The following is a 24,527-nucleotide window of genomic DNA, read 5'->3' on the forward strand; positions in this document are numbered from 1 at the left end:
TAGAAAAGGTGAGCTCCGTCATTTTTTAAATGGAAGGTTCCACAGATGGAGGTAAATTGGGGGCCGGAAGGAGCCACTGGAGCCATCTTTTCCAGGTTTATCAACGACCAGAGACTCCCACCAAAACGTATTTCCTCGTGAGCCCAGAGCAGAGCCCCAATCACCGACCACCCACAGCACCAGCGCCCACGGAGCCCAGACTCGGCCTCAGAGTCTTTCTCAACATAATGTCTAAAGCAGCCAGAAAGAATCAATCTGGATTTGCAGCTGACACTGAAGCTATAAATCTGACCTTGTGCAAGCACAGAGATGAGGAAACTTAGGCCCAAGGAAACCAAGCGACTTGCCCACAGTCAGGCGGCAGGTCTAGGCCGGGCCAGGCCAGGGGGAAAGCTCCCGTCTCGCGCTCCTGCTCTCCCCAGCGCATCTTCCCCATTAAGGCTCTGGAGAGCAGAAGGTCACAATCCTCAAAAAATGCCTGGAGATGTAGTGTCTGAAGACAAAGAACGAAGAATGGCTTTGCTCTATCAGCGTAACAGCAATACTACCAACAGGGGGGCCTGTGTCCTGATCACCTGCTGCGCGGCCGGCCCCACAGGCCCACTCACACCAGCCCCTCCTTTATTCCCATGACAACCTGCAATGCATGATTATCTCCATTTCCCAGATGAGGGAGACTGAGAGGCCCAGGGGGACTCGCCCAAGGTCACACATTCACTCAGGGGTGAGTACAGTCTGCCACTGACAACTGGCGTCAACTCCCAGGCGGGCCCGGGGCTGGGGGCCCGGCGGAGAACCAGGTGTGCCTTCAGGTCCCGCCCCTGCCTCTTCCCAGCTGTGTGACCTCAGACAAGGTGCTTTCCCTCTCTGGGCCTCGTCTGCCCGCAACGGGGGTAATAGGTCCTGCCTCGGTCAAAGAACTCAAAAAAAAAAAAAAAAAAAGTCCAGATGCCATATGAATGGTAAAAAGGGATGATCACCATCCCTTTGTCACCCATACTTCATAGCACAAAAGTGTTTCTTACTTACTCTTCCAGTTACCAGAAAAGGTATTTCGAGCCCAGGAAATAGTCACAATAACCAGTTGCAATTACTGAGCAACCTCTCCGCGCCACGCATCACAGCGGCTTTTGCACAAGAGCAAGGTTAGGTAGAAATGACGCCGAGGAGGTGGCCTGCACGGCCCAAAATATTTAGCATGTGGTCCTCTACAAGGTGTGCCGACCCCTGCACTAAGTCACCAAACGGGCAGGACTGCCCCCGTTACACAAATGAGAAAAATCGAGGCTCGGGGAAGGGAAGTGGTTCGTCCAAAGCCCCACAGCTGGGCAGAAGCTGCCGAGTGTGGATTCCGTGCCTGGAGGTGGACAGCAGGGATGTCCCGGAAAGCCTGGGGGACACGTGTCCGGCCAACCTGCGCGGAGAGGCGGGCCCAGGGCTACTTGCCGACGCTCCTCCTGGCGACGGGACATTCGCGGGCAGCTCACACCCAGCCGCCAGCAGGCCCAGCGCCCGGCCCAGTGGGCACCAACTCAGCCTGTTTTCATCCCATTGCTTCACCGCCTCTCGGTAGAGAAATTGCCCAAGACTAATTGCAAGTAATATTTAATTTTATCAGCGATAATTACATGAAATTAATTCAGCTTCTACCTGGAAGCACTTTGTTACCGTTCGCTTTCCCGGGGAGGCTGGGGTGGAAAAGGAGGCAGCAGGAGAAGGGAGAGGGCCGAGATTGGCCCCGAACAGGCAACGGGCAAAGTCATCAGGTGACGATGACATAAGTGAGCACCAACTGTATGCGCGTGGGAAATGCCTCACAGCATGACAGTCATGTCACCTCAGGACAAGCCTGCAGGGAAGCATGTCAGACCCCCACCCCACCCCACGACCACCGCTTTCCAGAAGAGGCCACCAGGTCCCAAAGGGTCATGGGCAGCCATCTGCATGCCGTCAAGGAGAAACCCCGGCTCTGCATGAATTCCCACTTGGCCACTTCCCAGTGACATGATCCTGGACAAGGCAGCTCACCTCCTGGGCCTCGGTTTCCTCATCTGTCAAATGGGAATAAGGAGGCTAAGCTGCCACACTGGTTTTTGGGGAATCAGTAAGAGGACACAGACAACACGCTGAGCATGGAGTTTGGCACTCAGGAAGTGCTGGAGGGGGACAACACGATGATGCACTGTGGGCCTCAAGTAGTACTGCTTGCAGGCTGGGCCTCCTGCCTCCACTGGACCCAGTTTGAGCCAGGGGTGGGGGAGGATCAGAAGGAGAATTTGGAGAAGGCCTGGATTTCTTAGCCTCCCTGAGGAGCCTCACACAGGCCAAGAAGCAGAAATGAGGGCCCTAAACAGGCCAAGAAACCCAGGCTGCCCCTCCCTATGCTCCAGCTCCCCACCCGGCCCTTCAGGAGCCCCATTTGGGGGCACACGCTCCCCCAGGTCACCAAGAAGAAAAGGGAGCCCCTCTCCCACAGCTGCTGTGGTTGCCAGCCTCCCAGAGGTCTGGGGGATGCGGTGGGGGGGTCTGGAGCCGCTCTGAAAGGCCGCGGGCGCCGGGGGTTCATTCAGCTGTTTTCGGGTGGCTCCAATGAGTTCATTTTACCCCAGCAGAATATTAAACAGCTCCTGGGGAAGCAGATGCTGGGCTTCGGTTTCAGAGGGAGGGAGGGAGGGAGGGAGGGAGGCCACAGGCTCGCGAGGGGAGAATTCAAGTTCCGCTGCAGGCAGCTTCAAAGACCTTTCTAGGCTCGGCTCAGCCTGAGCCGTTGTCACAGTGACCGGTGACCAGTGACCAAATGCATGGCACCTGTGGGAGCCCAGACTGGCACCCTGAATACCTCTGCCCCCCTTCACTGAGTCCTCACGGCCACCCTATGAGGCAGGAACTCTGCTGTGCCCATTTTACAGATGAAAAAGGTGAGGCACAAAGTAGTAACATGACTCACTCGAGGCCACACAGCAAAAGGGGCTACTTTGCTCTCCCTACCCCCACAGTGCCCTCTGGGAGGCAGAGGCTGAGCTCTAGGTCCTGGGGCAGACCTGGAGTTTTCAGGTGCACCTCCTGTGGGCTCAGACTTTCCTCCACCTGACAGAGAAATGATCCCACTTTCTATAATAATCTCTGATGTCTGAACAGCTTCCTTGGAGGCTACAGAATGCATCTGGGTATGTCGTCTTCTCTAACCCTCACTGCAATTTACATATTCCAGACAGGGAAACTGAGGTCCAGCCAGTAAAGTGGACCCCGGAGCCACCGCCCAGTTAAGGGCCAAGCCATGAAGCAAACCCTCCTCTATTCCCCCTGCAGATTCGAGGTCCAGCCTCATGCCACCACTGATGGAGGAAGCTGGCATTCCCTCCCATCTCCGGAGCACAGAGAGGTGAGGTGACTTGCGCAGGGCCACACGGCTGGGTTCTGAGGTCAGCCCCTTGCATGGTTCCCCAGCTGCCTGCTCCCACTGGCTCCCCCAGGGAGCCCTCAAGCCTGGCTACCCACCGAGGTGCCATCACAACGTGGGGCTTCTGCTCTTTAGGACTTTGCGGCTCCCCCCACAATTAGGAATAAATAACAAAGGGGCATTGTACAGAAGCTTGCCAGGTGTGAGCCACTAATCCCAAGGCTTTATGGGCTTGAGCGAAGCCGGCTCCCACAGGAACCCCCGAGTGGACGCTGCCATCATCCCCTCTCCACAGATGAAGAAACCAAGGCTCACCCTAACGTTGGAGATCATGACCATATGGGCCCCATGTGCTGGGGACAGCTCTGCTGGGTGCTGACCTAAGCCACTGACAGACTGGACCCCAGCCACACAAGTCATCTCCTGAGCCCCGGGTCACAGACCAGGAATCGCCCCCGGAATACTCCTCAGGCGGTGGAGACCTTGGTACTGTCTCTCCTGTCTCCATGGACCGGGTGTCCTCCTGCCAAGGGGGCAGCTTGGCCCAGTGGGCAGAAAGATGGAGGTGCAGATTGGGCTTTCCCACCTGCCACACCCACCTCTGCATCTGTAAAATGGGTCCAGAGAAGTAGCTGCTTCCCAGTGGTGTGAGGATGCGGTGGGTGCCTCAGAGAAGGCACTGGTACATGCTGGGCTCTCAAGGAGTCCAAAGGCCATCCCTGAGTCAGGCCTGTCCTCCTACCGGGCCCCAGGGAGCTCCGGAATCAAGGGTTCAGGACAGGGGCCCCAGCCCCATCCCTGCCGGTTACCAACTGGGAGACTCAGCACATCACCACCACCACCACCACCCCCGGGCCTCAGTTTCCCTATCTGTAAAGTGGAGCATGTCCTGGGATGCTGACAGGCCTAAAGCAGTGGATGTGACCAAGCCCGTCCACCAACGCCATCCAAATGGGTGGCAAATGGAGCCCGTCCCCGGCACACGCCACAGCACAGGTGCTCAGTACCATAAATCCAATCTGACATTCTTCTAAGGACTGCTGCTGGGACTGTCCCCGGCCGGCCTGTCCCTCACCCCCTTGCCCCCTCGCCCCCTCCAACAGCCCCGCTCCCACCCCCAAAACCCTAAAAAAAAAAACAAAAAACAGTGACCAGGTCCCCTGACCGGTGAAGAAAGTAGGAAGAAGCACCCAAGCCCCCAGGCAGGGGCTGGGCTTCAAAGGGTTAAGCTCAGCTCTGATTTCTCCCAAATGGCAAAGACAGAAGCTGAAACTGCCGGCCCTGCTCCCTGCTGCCTGAAGCCTGACCCCTGACATTTCCACTCCCAGCCGCACTTGCATTTAAAAAAGGGAAGGAAGAAAATTTAACCATCCGCACAAACAGGTTGGGGAGAAGTGGGGAGGGGGTGGCAAGGAAAGAGGGGGGCTGCAGATTTCCTTTTGTGGAGTCCAGCTCGCCCTCCTCTCAAAAAAAAATTTTTTTTTAAAGAAAGACCTAGAAAGGGAGGCAGAAGGGAAAACGGGAGAATAAAAAGGTGGCAGACAAATTCTCCGGAATCACCGGGCACCACTAAATTTTCTGATTAATTAACCCTGAAAGGGGCCTCTCTCCCAGCCCTTCCTGGGGGAGGTTCTGGCTGGCGGAGCCCCGTTTGTGGAGCAAGCAGCCTCTTTGGGGGGATTCACTCCGAGGTCCTGGGTGCGGGGGTGGGGGTGGGGGGTTCAATCCCCTCTCGAAGCCTCGCTATCGTTAAAGCCAAAGATGATAAGGAATTTATCAAACGAGATTTACACAGGGAAACCCTAATTAAGAGGTTAGTCTCCGGTTTAATTGCCTTCAAACCTAGGCAGGCAGGCCCAGACAGATGGATTTTCAACCTGACCTCATTAAAAAATAATCATAACCAAACAGAATTCTGAGCAGAACCCGAGGTCCACAGCGTGGCTAACAAGTGGGGGAGCGGGGGGGGGGGGGGTGCAGGGCCGGGTCCTGGCCTGACCCACCATCCCCTGGCTCCGTGTCCCTGGGCTGGCCCCAGACCCCGGAGCTGGCCCACACTTCCCTCGCCCTCTCTCTGTCCTCTCTGGAAATCTGGGCGATTCTGGACTCCTTGCTCCTTGAGGCCTTTTCTCCTCCGGCCTCTGCTCCCCTGGAAGCTGGCATGCTGGAATATAAATTGGAAGCATGCATGCCCCCCCTCAACCCCAGGCGGACGCCACATACCAGACAAAACGACTGCAGGCCTGGTCATCTGGGGTTAAGAATGGTTTTTGTTTTTGGCAGGGAATGTGGAGGAGCCCAAAGGAACTGGCCAGGGACATTGTTCCAGGAATGAAAGGGGGAGGGGGAAGGGGGGAGGAGACAGAGCAAACACCTGGGGAACCACAGTGGGGATGTTTTTCTGTCCTCCAGGGACTAGCATGCAAAGAGTCTTTGCACCAGTCTTTAAAATGCAAGGGAGACACGGATGTACCCCACTCTGGGCAGAGAGGCTTTAACTTCCTAACTACCCTCCTCTCCAGCCCCACTTCTCTTTGATGAAACCATAAACGAATGCTCGAATGCTCGAATGTTCCAGGCAGACACCACCTGCAAATGGGCTTGCTCACCGTCCCACGGATCTGGGGAGAAACACAGGATGAACGGTCCTACAGGGTACACATCTTTGCTGTCCCTAGTCGGTGACCCAGGCCGTGACGAAGCAGCAGGTAATAGTGACTGGGGCTTCCTGCCAGCCAGGCACAGTTTTTAAGGGCCACTCATGGTGTCTTCTAACAGCCCACGGAGAACACGTCACTGTCTACCTACAGAGTAGAAATGTGATTAATATTCTTCACATTCTTTATTAGCACTGTTACCAGGATTGTTAGAAAAGTCTCCTAACATGAGCAAGGCCCTGATTTTCTAAACCCTACACCAATAGGGAATCTAAGAGGCGGGTATGGAAGGACCAGGATATTGAAAATTCTTAAGGGGCTCCAGAAAAATGCACGATTTTTACCTCGGATCGGTTTTCTCAGTGACTTGTGTTCTCAAACACCTAGCCGTCTGGGGAGTTCCCGCCAACAGCCGTGGCCACCATCTCTACCCTCCTCGGCACCCAAGATCACCCTCCAAAACTCTGCGGGCAGATTTCCCACTGCCTGCTGGGAACTGAGCGATCCCGTGGGGCGGCCCCCACTCTCCCCTTCCCCTCAACGGCTCCTAATTCCTCCTACAGGGAGGTTGGGGGGAGGCACCTATATTTATATCAGGGTTTAGGGACCTCTGTGATGTGCCAGATGCTGGGTAAGTTCATTATTTCCTGTAATCCTCCCTAAGACCCTGTTTAACCCAAAAAACAGATGAGGAAACGAAGGCCCAGGAGGCCAAGAGATCAGACCAGGGGGAGGTGGCGCTGCTACAGCTCTGGCCCAGACTTCCTGCACCGTCCTCCTCCCCGGGGTCTGGGGCGTAAACACCAGCTCCAATGGCCAGCTCTAGGTGAGTAATGGAAGAGATTCGGACACCCTCTGATGACCTACTCGGGTCAGACGCGCCCTGGCAGCTGGAACAAGCCTCGGCTGGGACGGAGGCTGTGTCCTGGGCCGCTGGGGCTCAGGTGAGCATGGACCAGAGATGGGGATGGAGACGGGAGGCGAGCAGGGCAGGGATGAGAAATTCTAATGTCCGCCCTCCCCTCCTCACCCCATCCCTCTGCAAGAAAAGTCCCATCAAAAAAAAAAAAAAAAAGAAAAGTCCCATCAGCCCTCCTAGGTCTCAGGACTGTTGGGGCAGCACTCAGCTCCCAGACCTGGGACCAGGCAGGGCTGCACCCCTACATCTGGCAAAGCCCCTTCCTTCCTTCATTCAATCACTGGGCACCTACTGGTGCCAAGCCAGTGCCAAGTGCTGGGAATAGCTGCCACTTTGTCTTCATTGTGGTCTCGACTCCTAAGTCAGAGCTGCCCAGCCACCCCGGCCAGCAGGCCCACCCCAGACCCTCTCTCCTTGCATTGGCCAACTTCCTGTGGAACATTAACGCCACCGTCCTTTCTACCTGTGTTTACCAGGTAATTCCCGCTCCCAACAGGCATGGTGCAGGGCACAGGGGAAGTAAGTTACAGCTACACGGGCAGGTGCTCCCTGCCTATGGGGGTCCTAGAAGAGACCAGAACTGACCCATTTGACAGGCAGGAAGACTGAGGCTCGGCAAGGCTGCATGGCCTGGCCCAATCACACCAGGTCACCTCCCCTCCCCCAGGCCTCGGGGGCCCTGACCGCTGCCCCTTCAAAGGAACATGGTGAGGATCTCAACAGTCCATGCTGTGGCTGACATTTGCCAGAAGGGGGCGAGCCCAGGAGTCGGTTTCTATCTCCAGCATCTGTTGGTGAGAATTCAGCTTCCAGACTCATCCTTAGCGGTCCTGAGCATGGGCTCCCAAGTCAGACGGGCCCAGGTATGGATATGCACTCTGCCCCCACTCCCAGCCAGCTGGCCTTGAGCAGGTCAAGTTGCCTGTCTGAGCCTCAGCTCTCTCATCTATAAAATGGGGCACTCATGGACTGTGGCCTCAGTGACTGGCACTCGAGGACTGTGGCCTGTTACAATTGCCTTGCAGCTCTGAGAGTCAGAGAGGAAAGCAAACGAAAAGCTTCCAGAAGGTGGACGCCAGGCCCGGGTCACCCAGAGGCTCAGCCCTGTGCGCCTCCTCGGGCTGGCCCCAGCAGGGCCCGCTGACTTCCTGTCCCGGTGACCTCTGTCAGGCGTGGAGAACAATGCCTGGGAAAAGAAGGAAACAGAGTCTCCCTGGGCCGGGACATAAATCGTGGCCTGCCCAGATCGGGGAGCGGACGGACATCCCCCACGCCCCCCACCTGTGGCAGGCTGAGCCCTCCCCTTGGGCTCTGAGTGCCTTGTTCTCGAGGAGGGAGGGAACACCCGCTGCCCAGATGCCGGCCCAGACGCCACCTAACTAGGGGAAAAGAGTTTCTGCCTCCCCAGAAAGAGCCAGACGTGAAGAAAGAAAAGGGAAACCGACATTTTCTCAGACTCTGGGCTCAGATGCAGCCACTGTTCATTGCACATCTACTATGTGCCATCAGATCCCGTCCCTCCTGTGATCAACACCCTCCCCAGGCTCCCCGTCACCCTTGGAATAAAATCCGCACTCCTGACTTGACCACGGTGACCACACGCCTGCCTGGACCATCTCTCCCTCCTCGCCAGCCCCTCCCTGCTCCTAGAATATGCCAGCTCAGTCCTGCCCCAGGGCTCTTGCACTTGCTGTGCCCTCATCTCAAAGCCCATTCCTGCAGACCTTGACGTGGCTGGCTCCAGGGGGTGGAAACTGTTAAATATTCAGGAATTCTGCAAGCTGGGGGCTGAAACGGGCTATGGTTGAGAGAAGAGTATTTACGCCAGGGGAATCGATTCGGCCAACGCTACAGAACAGAAAACTTTCCTTCTCCTCCAGAGAGCCAGTTGTTGGCCGGCTCGCAGCACACCACTGGCTGGTCCCTTCTCATCATTCAAGTCTCTTGCTCACCTGTCACCACCCCACAGAGGCATCCCTGGTGGCCCCGTCTAGAAACTCTCATTGCACATCCCCTTCTCCTAAGTCTCCGTTCCCGGCCATGCCTGCTCTGTGTCACTTTCCTTGTTTTTTGTTTTTTTTTTTTTAAGACTATTTATTCATGAGAGACACAGAGAGAGAGGCGGAGATACAGGCAGAGGGAGAAGCAGGCTCCCTGTGGGGAGCCTGATGTGGGACTCGATCCCAGGTCTCCAGGATCACACCCTGGGCCGAAGGCAGGCGCTAAACAACTGAGCCACCGGGGCTGCCCACTCTCCTTGTTTTGCCGCTTGTCCGTCAGTCTGTCCACTCTCCTAGAATATAAACTCTGTGAGGGCAGGGGCTTTTGTGCGTCTGGCTCCTCGCCGCATCCCAGCACCCAGAACAGTGCTGCCGCGTGCTGCGGGCTTCCTCCACGTTTGACGAATACCTGCACAAGCCAGGGGCTTGCGCATCCAGACTGTGCTATCGCATTTTGACTATTCCAAACCCTAGCCCCAGTCACCTGGGGTTTCTCCAAACCAGCACTTTTGACGTTCTGGGCTTGGAAACTCTTGGTTGGGGAGGACTGTGGCCTGTTTAGCAGCAGCTCTGGCTTCTCCCCCCTGAACGCCAGTAGCGACTTCCCTGTCTGCAGCTCTGACAACCAGAAACATCTCCAGACACTGCTAAGTGCCCAGCCGGCAAGGGGCAGGGCGGGGGTTGGGGGGGGCAGGGGCAGGATGTCACGTCATCCCTAGGTGAGGACCACAGCCGGGCTCCTGAGGACCACAGCCAGGACCACAGCAGAGGATACTGAGGCTGTGATCTGGCCCATCAGATCACAATGAAGGACCCCCTTCCAGTTGATTCCAAAGGCCCTGCTCTCACCAACCTACCCCACTGCTCGCTGCCCCCAGGGCACAGGGCTCATCGACTCCCACAGCACCCATCTTAGAGGAGACAAGAGGATCACAGCCAGTTATGGGTGAGGAAACAGAAGCTCAGCTGGCCACACAGCACACAAGCAGCAGAGCTGGGATTCGAACTCAGGCCTCGACAGCTAGACCCTCCCACCCTCTCCATGGCAGGCAGGGACGTTCCCTTCCTCGCAGATGTTAGATGTTGCTCACTCGCTCGCTCTCTGTTCAGTCCCCACCTGAGGTGCCAGACACAGGGGTTTAATATTTTATTGCCAGCTTTCAAATTGTTTATGGCTGGCGCGGGCTCCCGGCAAAGTGCTCAGAGGCCGGGGACCGGCTCATCTCATGAATTCCTTCAATGAGAAGGCTGACCATTACTCACGCATATCAGGGAACCGTGCCTTCAGCGCACAGGGAGAGCTGTCAGGAGGAAGAAAAATATCACGGCGCTGCCATCCTGCCGCCAGCAATCCATGCCTGACCGTGGCTGACCGCGCGGGGCTGGGGCCAGCCCACCCGGTCCACTGGGGGTCTGACCGCCCCACACAAGGAGGGGGTCCGACAGCGAGGCCAGAGATTGTTGCTGCGGGAGCCATGGGTACCGGCCCAGCCCTGCCCTATGACACCCTGACACGGTGCCAGGCGCCCGATGCACAGCCCCGTGCAGTTCCGCTCCAGCCCGCAGCACCAGGTAGCAGAGGACAGTTCCCACGGCCTCCCTTGATGGGACAAACAATAGCGGCAACACCGTCCTACATCTCGGAGGATATGTATCGGAGGATACACATATGCATATGTGAAACATCTGGCATACAGCAGGCGCTCAATAAAAGCTGGTGCTGGCACAGAGCTTCCTTTGTGACAGGCAGTCTTCTGAGTATCTGCTCATGTATATACTAAGTCACTGAATCCTCCCAGCCCCGGGCAGTAGGAACGATTATTGTCCCCTTTCACTGATTAGGAAAAGGAGGCCCGGAGAGGTTAAGTAGCCTACCCAAGGTCACACAGCCAGAAACGGAGTTGCTGGAGTTGGAACCCAGGGAGTCTGGCTCCAGAGACTAAGCTCTTAACCACATCATTATTTTCACCCTATTTAGTCCCGTTTAGCTAAATTTAGCCCTCACAATACTTCTAGGAGGTTAAGCACTATTTTTTCTCCCCTTTTTCAACGTGATGAGGAAACTGAACTAAAAGCACTCAAGTGGCTAAGGTCACACAGCTCAGAACAGTCTCGGGCCAGGCCTGAAACCTCGACCACTCTTCGGGTAGGATCTGGTGCTGCTGCTGCTTCCCCGAGGTCAGAAACTGTCTCCTAAACAACATCCACTTCTGTAAGAGGAAGGGGCGTAAGTGCTGCTGTCACCAGGAACGTGTGTCACGGTGCTCTCTACGGGAGGTCTGGAGACTTGTGGTTTCAGAAGTTCCCCGGCCCTGGCTTAGTTGGCCTGGGCAAAATCAGATCCTGGCTCGCAGGTGAGGAGGTCAAGAGGTAGTAAGGGAAGCTCGAGGCCAAAGGTCTGCTTTAGTCCGATCCTTATTCTGCAGCTGTGCTGTGTGACCATGGCCAAGTTGCTTGCCCTCTCTGGGCCTGGGTCATCTCAGCTGGGAACAGCTGTGGAGAAGGGGCACGAAACCTGGAGAGGTTCTTTCCCCGCCTAAATTGCAACCTCAACTTTCACTTCAGTGCTGTTTCAATAGTGAAACCTACAGGCACGCGCTTCAGGACAATTTCTCTACAGCAACACGGCAGCTCTGGCTGCTGTCACGTCTGCACAGCAAAGTTGCCAACACAAGTCTACACAGTATCTCCACATATGCACACCCGGGCAGGAAAAACTGGGTCAGCAGACACCAGCCCATGGCAGCCAGAGCAATAAGCTCTCAGAGACTTTCCACAACCATGCCGCCGCAAGCTCCTGCTGGAATGCATGCAGCAGGCCTTCTAAGAAGTTCTGAATTTCCACTCCCCCCACCCAAATGGCCACATAGGCCCTGGCAGAGAGCTGGGCCACAGAACCCCTCCTCAGTCGTAGGCAGGGGCTGAGAGCATCCTGCCACATAATAGGGAGCCGGGAGCAGACACACCTGAGCATCAGGGAAGAGAGGATGGTAGGAAACTGCCTGGGGAGGTGAAGGCAGGTAAGGGGGTGAGGGGTGCTGGGGTGCCGAGGACAAACAGCTCCAATTTCAAGACCAGTTTCTGTATTTGTAGAAACCACCAAATACCACCCCCCACACACCGAGCCTACCCAGGAAGAAGAAAGGGGAAGAAAAAATGTGAGCAAACCCAGCCCCTCTCCCTATGACAGACTCCATTTCTACCCATCCTCTGCACGATCTAACTTCAAAAAAACCCTGGGCGCAGGGTGGGGAGGGAAGGGGCCTACTGAAAACCGGGACGCCCGTTTTTTGCAGGCTTAAAAACAGATCAATTTTACTCTAAAGTTTAAAATGAAACATACCCCTGTTTGGGAAAAGAATTTCATTAGGAGGAAAATATAATATAAAAATACCCATTTAGAAAGAATGTGCTATTAATTCTTAGCACTCTATGCAGAAGGGAAAATTGCATTTTTATCTAAATGGTTTTTCTGCATAAGCCATTTACAATATTCTTTGCCTCTCTATAATAGGCCCCGCTACCATTAGTACTGGGACGACCAGGCTGAGGGCTGAAATCACCCTCAAACACATTTAATACATAACCCCTGAAAATCTATTCCAACAGGGACCTCAGCAAACAGGCCCGGCATTCCTTTTTTAAGGAAGAAATAAATATTGCTGAGGGAGATGGGGGGGGCGGAGGTTGGGAGTAGGGTACTGGTGGGGAGAGAGGGGACAAGATGGTTTAAGTTAAAAGCAAACGCTCTGTGTCTCTTTCGCCAGCTGTGAAATTGCAACCGATTTTGGGTTGCCCGGCTGCAACCATTTGCCTGCCTGCGTGTGTACACGCATAGATGTGTGTGCTGGTATCACACACACAGGCACACGCACACACTCTCTCGGGTTTCCACCAGACAAGCAAACAAGGAAAGGATGAAATTCAGGATATGAAAACAAACTATTTTTAAACGCTAAAGCAAACACACCAAGATAGTAATACTGGTATTTTCCCATTAGACTAAGTTTCTCTCAATTTGAAAAGCGAGAGTAATCTAAACAATACTTCCAAACAAACTGCATGGAGTTTGGGGGTTGTGGCCTCCTCCGCTCCTAACGACGGAAAAAAACCCTCTGTAGAGAAGCAAAAACACAGCGGGGACGGGGGCCAGCCCGCTTCGCCACATTATGCCACGTTCCACCAAACGCGTCCTCCTCCACAGCAGCATGCCTAGATGCTCCGGCGTCTCTAACTTCAAAACGCAATACTTTTTCCTTTTTTCCAAACATTTTTCAAAAAAAAAAAAAAAGAAGAAGAAGAAGTCTTCTAGTTCTTTCTCTCTTGAAGTCCCAAAATAGCTACTTACTTAATACCAAATGTCGGGGAGCTAAATTAATTCATTAAAGAGATGCAGGGACTGTGATGGGCACAGAGCTGGGGGGGGAGGGGGGCAGGCAGGAGGCGGCGCGGGTAGGGAGGTGGCTGTGATTTTGCTGCCAGGAGCCAGAACGCCTCGGGCCGCTGTCTTCCGGCATGGCTGTGTCCATAAATTCTCCTTTTCAAACCAGGAGTCCAGAAATGTCATAATTATAGCCGATACAGGTAACAGGTGTGCCCCCTCTGTCCCTCCCACCCCCCCTGCCACCATGTTCCAGATGAGCTTCTGGAAGATTTAGTGGTCTAGCCTGGGGTGTCGTAATTACAGGAAACGACTCTAGTTTTAAGGGTTAGATAAAGACCCTCTCCAAATTTAAGGCCAGACACCAATGTCCATTAGACTTTAACGGGCCCACATAAAAAAAGAAATTGTATCCTCATCTCTCCAAATGCCTGTTTCCTCAGTGACTCAGGTTCATTTCAGGCTGGCTCAGTGCCGAAAATATTCCGTCCTGCCCTCGCTCGGCCAAGGCAAGGCCTCGGTGCAAACTAGATGTGTGAGGAATTAAGCACATGGGGTGGGGGAGGGGGGGCAGTCTCGGGAAATCATTCGCTCTAAAACCATGATGGCCAAGACCTGTCTTAAAAAAAAAAAAAAGCTCATCATAATGGAAGTGGAATTTTAACCCATTATCTGATTATCTGGAAGCAGAGAGAGACAGGAAGGCTGCGGGGGAGCCCCAGGAGGAAGAAGGGGGTACCCAGAGAAGACAGGGCCAAAGAGCCCGCACCATCAAGATGACACATGCTCCCCTTTGGAGACTCGGTGTTCGGAAAGGCCAAAGCTGCGGGCTGTTTGGCTCTGTTTCCCCAGCTTTCAAGACTTATGCATACTTTTTCTTCCTTCTTTGGAAGTCAAGCCATGCGTTTCTCTAAAAGTGACGCGCGCGCGCACATCCCAGCACCACCATTTGTCAGGCAGAGGCAGGGAGGGTGCTCCAAAAAGGTTTATGATTCTTAAGTCTTCTCCATGTCAGTGCTCAGCTCCCAGTCAATTAAGAAGTAATGCTCGAAAACTTTCCAGGGGCCAAAAGCACCAGGAGGAAACCCACGTTCTTTGGCTGTCTCCAGGGCTCTGGGAGGCTGGGTTTGCTGGACAATTGGGCTTTCTCTCCCTCCTCCCCGACAAGCGATGGCTAAAGGGGCTGCTAGGCCTCTCTTCCTGTCCTGGGGAGGTGGTGGGAACTGCAACTGGGGGTCTTTATTCGGGCTTGGGGGAGCCGGGGCCCCTTAGGGTACCCGGTCCAGCCTCATGCATGTGCATGCGCATACACAAATGCACACGCACACCCACAGTTGTAATCCCAGCAAAATGCTTCTCACACTGAGCACAAAATAAATGCTTATTAACTAAACTGACCCCAAATAGTGAAATGTACAAGTAAATTAATCATGCCTCTCCCGGAGGCCTAACAGGATTACAAATTCGGCAAAAATTGACCACAGTGAGATCAATAAGCTTCTACTTAAAACTGGAAGGAGCCAAAACTTTGTACGAGTTTCTTTTTTGGGGAGTGCGGGGGGGAAGGAAGAAACCCATTTATTTTTTCATTTCTTATTAAGACTTCTCAGGCCTGTGTGTGTGTGTGTGTGTGTGTGTGTGCACGCACGAGCAGAAACCAGCAAAAGGCATCCAAAGCTTTATGCCCAGACAATTTAGAAATAGTCACGGCATAAGGATCGTGAAATTGCTCTTGTTTAAAAAAGCCAAATTTTGGTCCACAGCCTCCCTTCCCTCAAATGCTAAACAACCACCAAAAGTCACATTGCAGGGGATGAAAATGGTCAATTTGTTTTGAGCCAATTAGGCCTCCCTACAAAAAAGCCCTACAGGCTGTTGATGGCTGGACCATGGGTCTCTCGAAGAGGAAGAGAAAGGAGACCCAAATCTGCAGCTCCTTTCCACACTTGGCTTAATCTCGCTCAAGTCAGGGAAATCTTCCTATTGCTGCATTCATCACTTAACTTTGTTCCGTTTTTGCCTACCATTCAGAAAAAGGAAAAAAAATATACATTGTGTAGGAGGGCACTGCTTGCGTTTCAAAGCAGTGGGACCTGCCTGCGAGGTCTGTGAAAGGCAAGATTATCCCCAAAGTGGCTGAGTGCTGGGAGGGAAGCCACAGTGGTCACCTTATGGGGTCACCAGGGGAAAGGTCACTGCTTTTTCCCACCCCCCACCCCCATCATCCCTCTTTCACGGAAAGGTCTAGGCTCATCTGCAAAACTTGGTGCACACGGGGCCAACCCCTCTGCAGGAGAAGGTGGCCACAGGCACATTACAAGGCTTTGACCCACCCAGGACCCAATTGGGTCTTCATCCTCTGGCTCCCCCATCCCATGCTCCTGCCTAGGCCACTATCTAAACAAAATTGGGCTCTGATTGCTAACAGACCCACCATTCAGTCACCGGTCCCATGCTGGGTCCTCCACATCTATATGCTCCCCGCAAAACCTGCAGTCATGTGGAAGCTCAAACCATAACTTTGCATGCTTTCGCGACGGCCAACGACAGCCCCCAAACAATTCACTCACCCCCAGCCTCGCCCAGGAAGTGTTATATAGATGACTTCCACGTTTAGAAATTATTTGCCACTCCTGAAACCCCAAGTATTGGTAAATAACATTTTGATTCATATGGACACACTTCTCCCCGCTTCACCCACGCCTCTACTACCCACCCACCCCGCTCCAAGAAAATAAACTGCACCCCAATCTCAGTTCTTCCCAACCAGGGGTGTTTTTCTCTCTGCCTTCCAGCTCACAGGAAAAGAGAGCGGAATCCACACGCCAGGCCTCGAGCCCTAACGTTCGCAAGGAGTTTTCAAACAGCCCACGCGGACGGGGTAGATAGAGCCCACTTACTTCTCAGTGAGTTCCCAACCAACCCTCGCATCCTCTGGAAGGCTGAGCTTTGGAGATTTCAAAGCAGGCTATGTTTTCTTCGGACTCCCCACCCCCTCTCTGATCACACGATGGTCCCTCAGAAGTATTTTATTCCTGGTGGTCGTTGCCAATCACTCGACAATACTTGTGTTCCTAGATCCAGGGGCGTTTGAAAACACCGCCTCACAGTAACTGGAAAGGGTCATATCTTTTTGACATCCCACCCTGCCTTGGATGACTGGATGAACAGGGAGCAGGGTATTTATGTGTGTGTGTGTGCACGTGCACCCGTGCGTGCATGTGTGTGTGCAACTGTATATGGAGGGGTTCACTCATTAACTGCCATCTCATGTTCCAGGAGCTCCCAAATACAACCAGGAACCCCAACCTGGGGCCCTCAACTTTGGGGCAAACAGATTTCACCCCCCCGCACGCCACGCAAAGCCAGCAGCATCAGAACCGCCCAAGAGCCGGGTTGCTGCAATGACACTTTGGACACAAGCTCTAAGATCAAATGAAATCTTGGTGCCCAGACACGTTTTAAAATCATCAGCAGCAACGACAAGGAAAACCTAATTTTAAATCCTCAGAATCAAACGCATCTACAAGCCACTTTGTTGTCACAAGACAGGCTGCTGGAAGAGGGAAATGGGGAATGTGGGTGCCACGAGGCACCAAAGTTAGTCCCAGGCTTCCTCCAAGGGCATGACAAAAGCCCTCTACTGCTGAGTAACCCTAGAGATAGTTTTTGGGACAAGCAGGATAAAAGCAAGACCTGGTTCCCTCCTCGGGGGGGGGGGGGGGGGGGATGGTCTTCAAAGTACTCAATTTTCCAAAGAACGTCCACAGCAATGGGCCCCAAATACAGCTCTGCCAAAAGGTCTCCCTGTTTCCCTAAACCATTGTCCAGCACGTTTCCTTTGCCCAAACCAAACACTAGCACAGAAATGTCAGCCTACACCCCAGAAAACCCAGGGACCGCTGGAAGGATCGGAATCCCAGGGCCAAACATTTCAAGAAGAACCCAAGATCTTCTACAGAGATGGGGGAGGCGGGAAGGAAGACAGAAGGGTTTGAGTCACTCGGTGGACCCTACCAGCAATTAGGGAAGAGGGGCAGGCTGAGTTTGCTGGACCCCTGAGCTTTAAAGTTCAGAACACTAAAAACCTGCTTTCTTACAAGGTGAGTTTGTGTTAGGATGTTTGCTGAGGGTGTTCCCCTTTTTTTGGATAAATCTATTCCATATCAGATGTTCCTTCTGGGACATGCAGACAGAGCCGATTGGTTATTGCAAATGCACTCAGACCTCCAAACTGTTCCATTCAATTGCCTTTATGTTTAAAAGGGCATTTGGGTCCACACGATGATGTGTAAATCGAGAAAGGATACTGCGCACATGATAGCTATAAAGTTCTCTCTCCAAGCCAGCTTTGCAAGGAAAGAGTTTTCTCAGCCAGGAGGGACAATGAGAATTTGGGATGCTGTAGCTATGACGGGCCTCCACTCGTCGGGACCAGGGGTGCCAGGCCACCGTGGCCTCGTCAGGCCAAAGCTCAAAGCTCTCAAGGACCCAGAAGAGCCCCTCGGACTTCGAGGCACAACCCGTGGCAGTTTCTCCACTGCCTCCTCTCCCAGGTCCTTTCTGGGCAAACACCATGTTGGAGCAAACCCTTCATCTCCTTCCCAAACCTTGGATGCCGCTGATTAAAATGCAGGCCAGCAAACAAAGCGGCCTCGGCGTCCTCTCAGAATTACACCCCAGGAGAACGCTGTCCCTCAAACAGCCGTCCTCGCCCAAATGCGTTGAACTGTACCCTGCTTTTCCATCCTGCTCCCAGAGTAAGTTTAGAGCTGGTGCCTCGTGATGTGCACGGCACAGGGCACCTTCTCTCGTACTCTGGAGTAACTGGCTGCCCCGCCGCGGCTGGGCATCGGGGTGCCCCTTGTCGAGTCGCTGCAGGGCCATCAGAAAATGATCGGGGGGCCCCCTCCTCACTGGGCTACCCACAGGGCAAAACGTGCCAGGGTCCCAGAACCATCTCTTCCTCCGGGTCCCCATTCCCAGCTTCTAAGGGCCCCGCGTGGCGCTGAGTTGGGGACCGTCAGCCGAGCCGTTGTGCGTCAGGACACAGAGGGTCCCCGAAGGCAAGGCTGTGACTAATTCAAAGCCCGGCGTCGTCTCCTCCATGTTGGTACCAAAAGATTACAATGAAGGAGAGGAATTTCCATAAATGAGAAGCAGCGTCCGCTTCCCACAACGGGGAGGGGGAAGGGGGGAGGAGCGGGGAGGGGGGTGGGGGGGTGGGCACCGATTCAAAGATTCCTCTCCTGGCTGGAGAGTGGTGTCAGCTGAACTCAGCCAGCGAGACACCTCCACGCACGCTCACGCACAAAACCCAGCAAGGGGCGATGTGCGTCTGCTACCAAAATACTCCAGATCAAAGTCACCCAAGCCCAGGAGGCCCGGGAGGCCGAGATTTCGTAATTAGGATCTTCAAAATCCTCCGTCTATTTTTAGGACTTGCGCTCATTCAGTCCTTTACAGAATCAGAACCTGTCAGCTAACGCCATTGAGACAAGGTTTAGCTCCTTTCCCCACTTGCCTTGGGAAAGCAGATTAAGGGTAAAGTGGAGGAGTGGCTGGATGATTTGATGGAAATACACTTGGCCATGCATATGTATATGTGCATGTGCTGGGGTGGGGCGTGGGGGACGGAGGAGGGGGGCTCCCTCGCACACTGAAACGCAGGGGGCCCTGCCTTCCTCTCGTGGGCTCCAAGCATCCCCAGACCCGACACCCACTTCGGCCACACTCTTTCAAGCCGTCCCCCAGACCACTTCCTCTGGCTTCCGTGGGTTCGAGAAGGTGAGGAAGCTTGAAAATTTTCCACCAAATGTCTCTCTTCTCAATCACGCACTCATGTATATACCAACATCTCTACCACCAGCAATCAAAACCCACACTCAAATCTGTCCACCCAAGTCGGGCCTAAAAATAGACATCGTCCTAAAACAAACACATCGCTCGGCAAGTCAGAATCCCGACTTGAGTCAAAATGATGAAGCTGGTTATTGCAGACCCTCCAGACTGAATATTTGGGTGGAACAAACAAGGGGACAGAGAGGGAAGGACAGAAGGTACACCCACTGGTTACACCTTGGACAGACCCAGGTCCCCTCTGGCGTCAGAAGGTTTGGGGTTTTATGCTGCAATCTGCTGGGAGGCCTGGTTGCCCCCAAACACTCCCCGGACATTTGATCCCATAACATAAAAGCTATAGGTTCTTATTCTCTAAAATTAACCAGACGGAAATACGGTATTCCTTACCAGGAGTATTTATCTCCTAAGTGCCTTTGGCAAAGCAGATCACTCCCTGGGCAAAGAACATGACCCTACGTGATCGTCGCTCAAGTGGAGAGAAAGGTGATTTTGTTCAATCTTCCAGCGTGGAGTGAGTTCAGGAGATCCTGCGAAATCCCAAGGATACACTCAAGTTTGTCCTGCCAGAATATGGGAAGAATTTCCCTCCTCCAGTTTCACCTGGTCCTCCCGGGCTGTTTATTAAAGATGTATATTTTATATCAGCAGAGAGTATCAGATAACTTCTTGGCAAGGGCAGGATCTATTCTTCAGGACCTATTAAGATTTTCAGGGCCTATTAAGATTCTTTGTGGAAATTTAAATACCTCTGTCAGGCAAACAAAATCATATCGGGAATCACAGAATCTCATTGCTAGAAAGAGATATTAGATTAACCAGCCCTCACTCCCTTCCTAGAAACCTCAATAAAATAGAAGTACATTTCAACAGTCCCTTACTTCCGGTCTGAAGGGTCTCACAAGAAATGTAAATGAATTTATATTAAAGAGAGCTATCCTTGAGGGAAGCCCTTCCATCCACAAAAATTGTACATATTTATCTATTTACATATATACATATACATATGAAAGAATATGTGTCTGTATTTTATATCAGAAGGCAGGGGCTATTTAAAATCAAGACAGTCCTGGAAAATCCAGTGGTGGAAGCCATTAACAAGTTTGACAGCGATAAGCTTCAAACCCTTAAAAAAAAAATCCTTGTCCTTTATTAATATTTAGTAGAAATGTATAATTGCAGATGTGCGCTATGTTGGGGTTTTATGTCGGGAGGCGGGCAAAGGAGACAGGTTTATTACAGCCATGAAATATTAAACAACCACCAAAGAACAGTAGTAGTATGTCCCGGACTAGCCAGGGAGGAGGCAGGCTGGACCGTCAGCTGCACAAAGGGGGATCCTATCTGTTTACATTACCCCTGATTAACACCTGCGATGTCTTGGGTTACATCTTCCGGAGGCGCAAAAGTCATATGAAGGCATGCAACCCGCGCTGGGTGATTTCGCAGGGAAATGGGAATGCAAGGCTCCTCGCCTTCCCAAAACAAGTCTGAGTGAACCGAAAAAAAATCCTCTCCACGCCATGGGGAGTGGGGGAAAGTACTCAGGAAAGCAGCCCTAGGACCTCCTTCCTCCCCGCCCTGCAAGCCTGCCCCCACAGCTTAGGAAACTCAGTGTCCCAATCCTGCCTGCCTACTATTTCTCAGCACTGCTTACTGTGTTCCGACCGGCACACTCAGAGAAGCATGAAATTCCAAAAATTTCTCCTGCATCACTGTAAAAATATCATACTTCCAAAAAGGGCAGGATTGCATGCACGGCGTCCACAGAGCCCTCTCGTATTTCTATGTGTGCAAAGGAACGTTTCTAGACTGCTCGGGATTTCAGGACAGACAGCAAGCCACGGAATGGAAGTTTGGCCAAGAATAAACTTATTGCAGTTAATTCAAGTTTTGAAAATCGTCAGGGGCAGGAGGGGGCGGGTGGTGAACCTACTTTTTCAGACTTAATACCCTCTTATCAACAGTTTATCATTTTTTCCTCCTTCTCTGTCTGTTCTGGAATTCCTCCTCAGCCACACACACCTATTACACAGAGAAGTGGACGATTTTGCAAAATCATCTCAAATTCGTGTAATCCTCGCTGATCTAAGAGATGTCTGGATAGGTCCAAACTCAAGCTGTTTTTCTCCTCGCTCTGCACACCCTCATCTTTGGCGCCCACCCGCCCCCCACCGCCCCCACCGCCCCAACTTTGTGCAAACAGAATCTCAAGATGAGATGAGGAATTGCACTATGTAAAAGAGGTTTGGTGGGTTAAGAAGTCAGGAAAAGCATAATTTGGAGACACTCGCTTACCTGGTTAAAAAAAAAAAAAAAAAAAAAGCCATCATCACACGTGATTCTGGCCTGGACTTTGCCAGAACTACAACTTGCCATTTGAGCTCCCTCCCCCTGCCAAAGGACATCTAAACCCCATAAGACAAGCTGGGCACGTCCCACTGACTACACGGCTTGTGCAGGTCTGAAGACTTAGCCGTTCTCACCAATCCAAGCACAGATCATTTTGTTAAATACCGACTCGTATTTTGTCATCGGAGCGAAGAATTTCAGAAACGGTGTTAATATTTAATCACATTAGTACTGGCGTGTTTTACGGCGTGACAAAATAAAATATCATTACAAAAACGGGCTTTGCCTGAAAGGGGGTAGGAGAAAAGGTGCTGGCCGGGGGCTGGGACCCACAGAAGGTATATTCAAAGCTGCTGGACACTCCGCTTCATGGCTGACGGGCCCATGGGCATGTGTTTAAGGACAAGCAGAACGTTGTACTTTAGAATTTTTTTTAGACTCTATTTTGAAGTGGCACACTTCACTGATTTTCAGCCAGGGGACTCGGGGGCCTGTTCAAGGCTCTGTGTACCTATTTATACAACATGTGCAGATGGAACTGCAGGGTGTTATCATAATGAAAAGTTTAATCATCCTTATTTACTACCAGTAAGGGAGCAGGAATCGGATGCAGATACCTTATAAAGCCTTAACTAGCAGCCCCAAGGCTGCAGAAGCTGTGAGTGACCTCAATTCGGGGCTTTATCTAGGAAACTGTCCTTCCCACATCACAGAGTGGCAAACAAAGGAGGTCAAGTGGGTGTCCCTGCGATGCTGCTAAGGAGGCCAGCCCCACAGCCCATCCCCGAAGGAAGTCCCTGTCCCCCCTCGCCTCCCCCCTGTGCAAGGGAGGGCTGCCTTTAGCTTACAGGGGAAACCAATCCTTAAGTGACTAGCATCTGTTTCCAAAAAAATATTTTCGCTCCTCTGACTGTGATAATGCAACAAACAAAACAAAACGTATCTTTAATGACATCTCTTCATTCACAGCCTGCATTTTTTTTTTCTGGAAAGGAAAATTCGGGGGACCGCCAAGAGGGCTCTGCGACACCTCCAAAAAAAATGTTAAAACCACTCTATTCCTCTTTACCCAGTCTACGAAGGCCCTTCAGAAGACTCGCAGGCCGAGGGCTACTGCTTTTTTTTCTTTATTAATTCTCAGAATCAGGGGTTTAAAAAAAAAAAACTTTTCTCACCCTATCTCAGCCAATATGTTCTTAATTACTGAGGGGGGGAGGGGAGAAGGGGGAGGGGGGAGGGGCAGCCAGGCCAAGCCAGGTAGAAGTGACAGGGGCTGGGATCTGTGCTAACCAGCTATCGATCGGGCAGGATCGAGATGTTGTGTACAAGAAAATAAAACAGACTGTTGGAGTGGGGGGAGCGGGTGCGCCCGGGAGCCGCGCAAGCAGGATGCTGTGTCCAAGTCCATTTTAAAAAGGAAGGGGGGGGGAGGAAAAAAAAAAAAAAAAACAGGGAAAAGGAGTGGAGGGTCCCAAACTAACCAATTTATGGCCTTGCCTGAGAGAAGCCTGGAGAATGCTGATGCTGGCCGCAGCGTCTGCCGTGCATGCTAAACACTCGGCTTCAAATGAGAGAGCAGCGTCCCGGGCTGGGCAGTAGGCGAACAAAGAGAAAAGCAGGGAGGCTGCATTCATGAATTAGAAAAACCTAAGCGGGAAAGCTACCAGGGACGGCAGGCAGGCAGCGCTGAAAGCCCCGAGTTCTGAGCCACCCAACTCCGGGCAGCACTTCCCCTCCCCCTCCTCCTTCCTCCTCCTCCTCCTCCTCCTCCTCCTCCTCCTCCTCCTCCTCCTCCATCACATTCTCCTAAAATCTATCCACACCTTAAACCGAGGGTCCGGAGGCCCAGACAAACGAAGACAAGAGGAGAGATGAACTCTAAGAGAGAGCAAGGATCCGGAGACAGATTTTTTTTTTTTTTTAAAGACAGGGTTCAATCAGCAGCCGCTACCTCCATGGCAATATTCAGCCCCCACCCCGTGAAACCTAGGGAAGGCATCTAGGGTTTAAAAGCAAAAGGTAGGAATTGGGGGTGGGGAGGGGAGAGGAACGATGTTACCTCATTTTAAGAAGCAATTATCTGTGAAAAAAAGGAAGGCCCTGTTAAAATAAAACGGTTCTCTACCGCAGTCTAGTCCTCTTCCCGTTAAAAACAAAACTGTTATGACTTTCACTGCGATGGCGGGCCCTGTGCTAACCCCCCACCCCACCCACCTTAAAAGGCCTCCGGGCCTGGTGGGGAGGGAGTGCTCAGAATGCAAACAAGAGCTGGGACTAGACATCTGTCACCAAAGCCCGGCAAGATATTGACAAACGCGGGTCCTTTGTGTCTTAAGAATATATACCCACACCCCATACGCCAAGGATGCCCTGGCTGAGTGGTCCACTTTCGGCCGAGCAGACCCCACCCCAGCCCCTGCACCCCCAGCCAAATATCAAGGAGGTGCCACCAGGAAAAGCCTGCCTGCCTCCTACAACCAGACAGGTCTCCAGGTTTCCAATGAAACCCTAATAGTTAAGAAGAGACAAAACAGCTATTCATTAGGAACAAATGTCAAATTAGGCGTTGCCTCTGAGTGATGCTGCTGACACCAGCGTCGGTAACTTTTTTTTTTTTTTTTTCCTTCTAAAGATGCTGGCACACGGAAGAGAACTCAAGCTGGAGGCTGCCTGACTGGGAAAAGGTGGGAAGGTTATTAGCGCAACTTCCCAGGTATCCTGCCAGGAAAGGAGGGGGTGGACAGGTACACAACTCCTACAAAGTGGAACCAGCCAAGGAAAGGGGCCTGCCTTGTCCTCTGGGCACCCAGCCACTCAGTTAAAACTTGGTGAGGGGACTCTGAAATAATCCCCAAAGGGCTACCATCGAAGTTCCTACCTCTGTATGTGACTCTCGAATCCACCTGGCAGCACCTGGTGGGGGGGCGGGAGGGCGCGTGTGTGTGGAAGTGGGGAATCT

The 24,527-nt window shown here is 52.7% G+C and overlaps 1 protein-coding gene across 1 annotated transcript in view; it reads right to left on the reverse strand.

Annotated features, from left to right (window-relative positions):
* The window catches only part of MN1 (MN1 proto-oncogene, transcriptional regulator), a 47,446-nt gene that overhangs the window by 18,239 nt on the left and 4,680 nt on the right, over positions 1-24,527 (reverse strand). The gene's annotated exons all lie outside the window — the stretch shown is intronic.

This window comes from Canis aureus, chromosome 27, assembly GCF_053574225.1.
Source record: "Canis aureus isolate CA01 chromosome 27, VMU_Caureus_v.1.0, whole genome shotgun sequence".
NCBI classification, from domain to species: domain Eukaryota; kingdom Metazoa; phylum Chordata; class Mammalia; order Carnivora; family Canidae; genus Canis; species Canis aureus.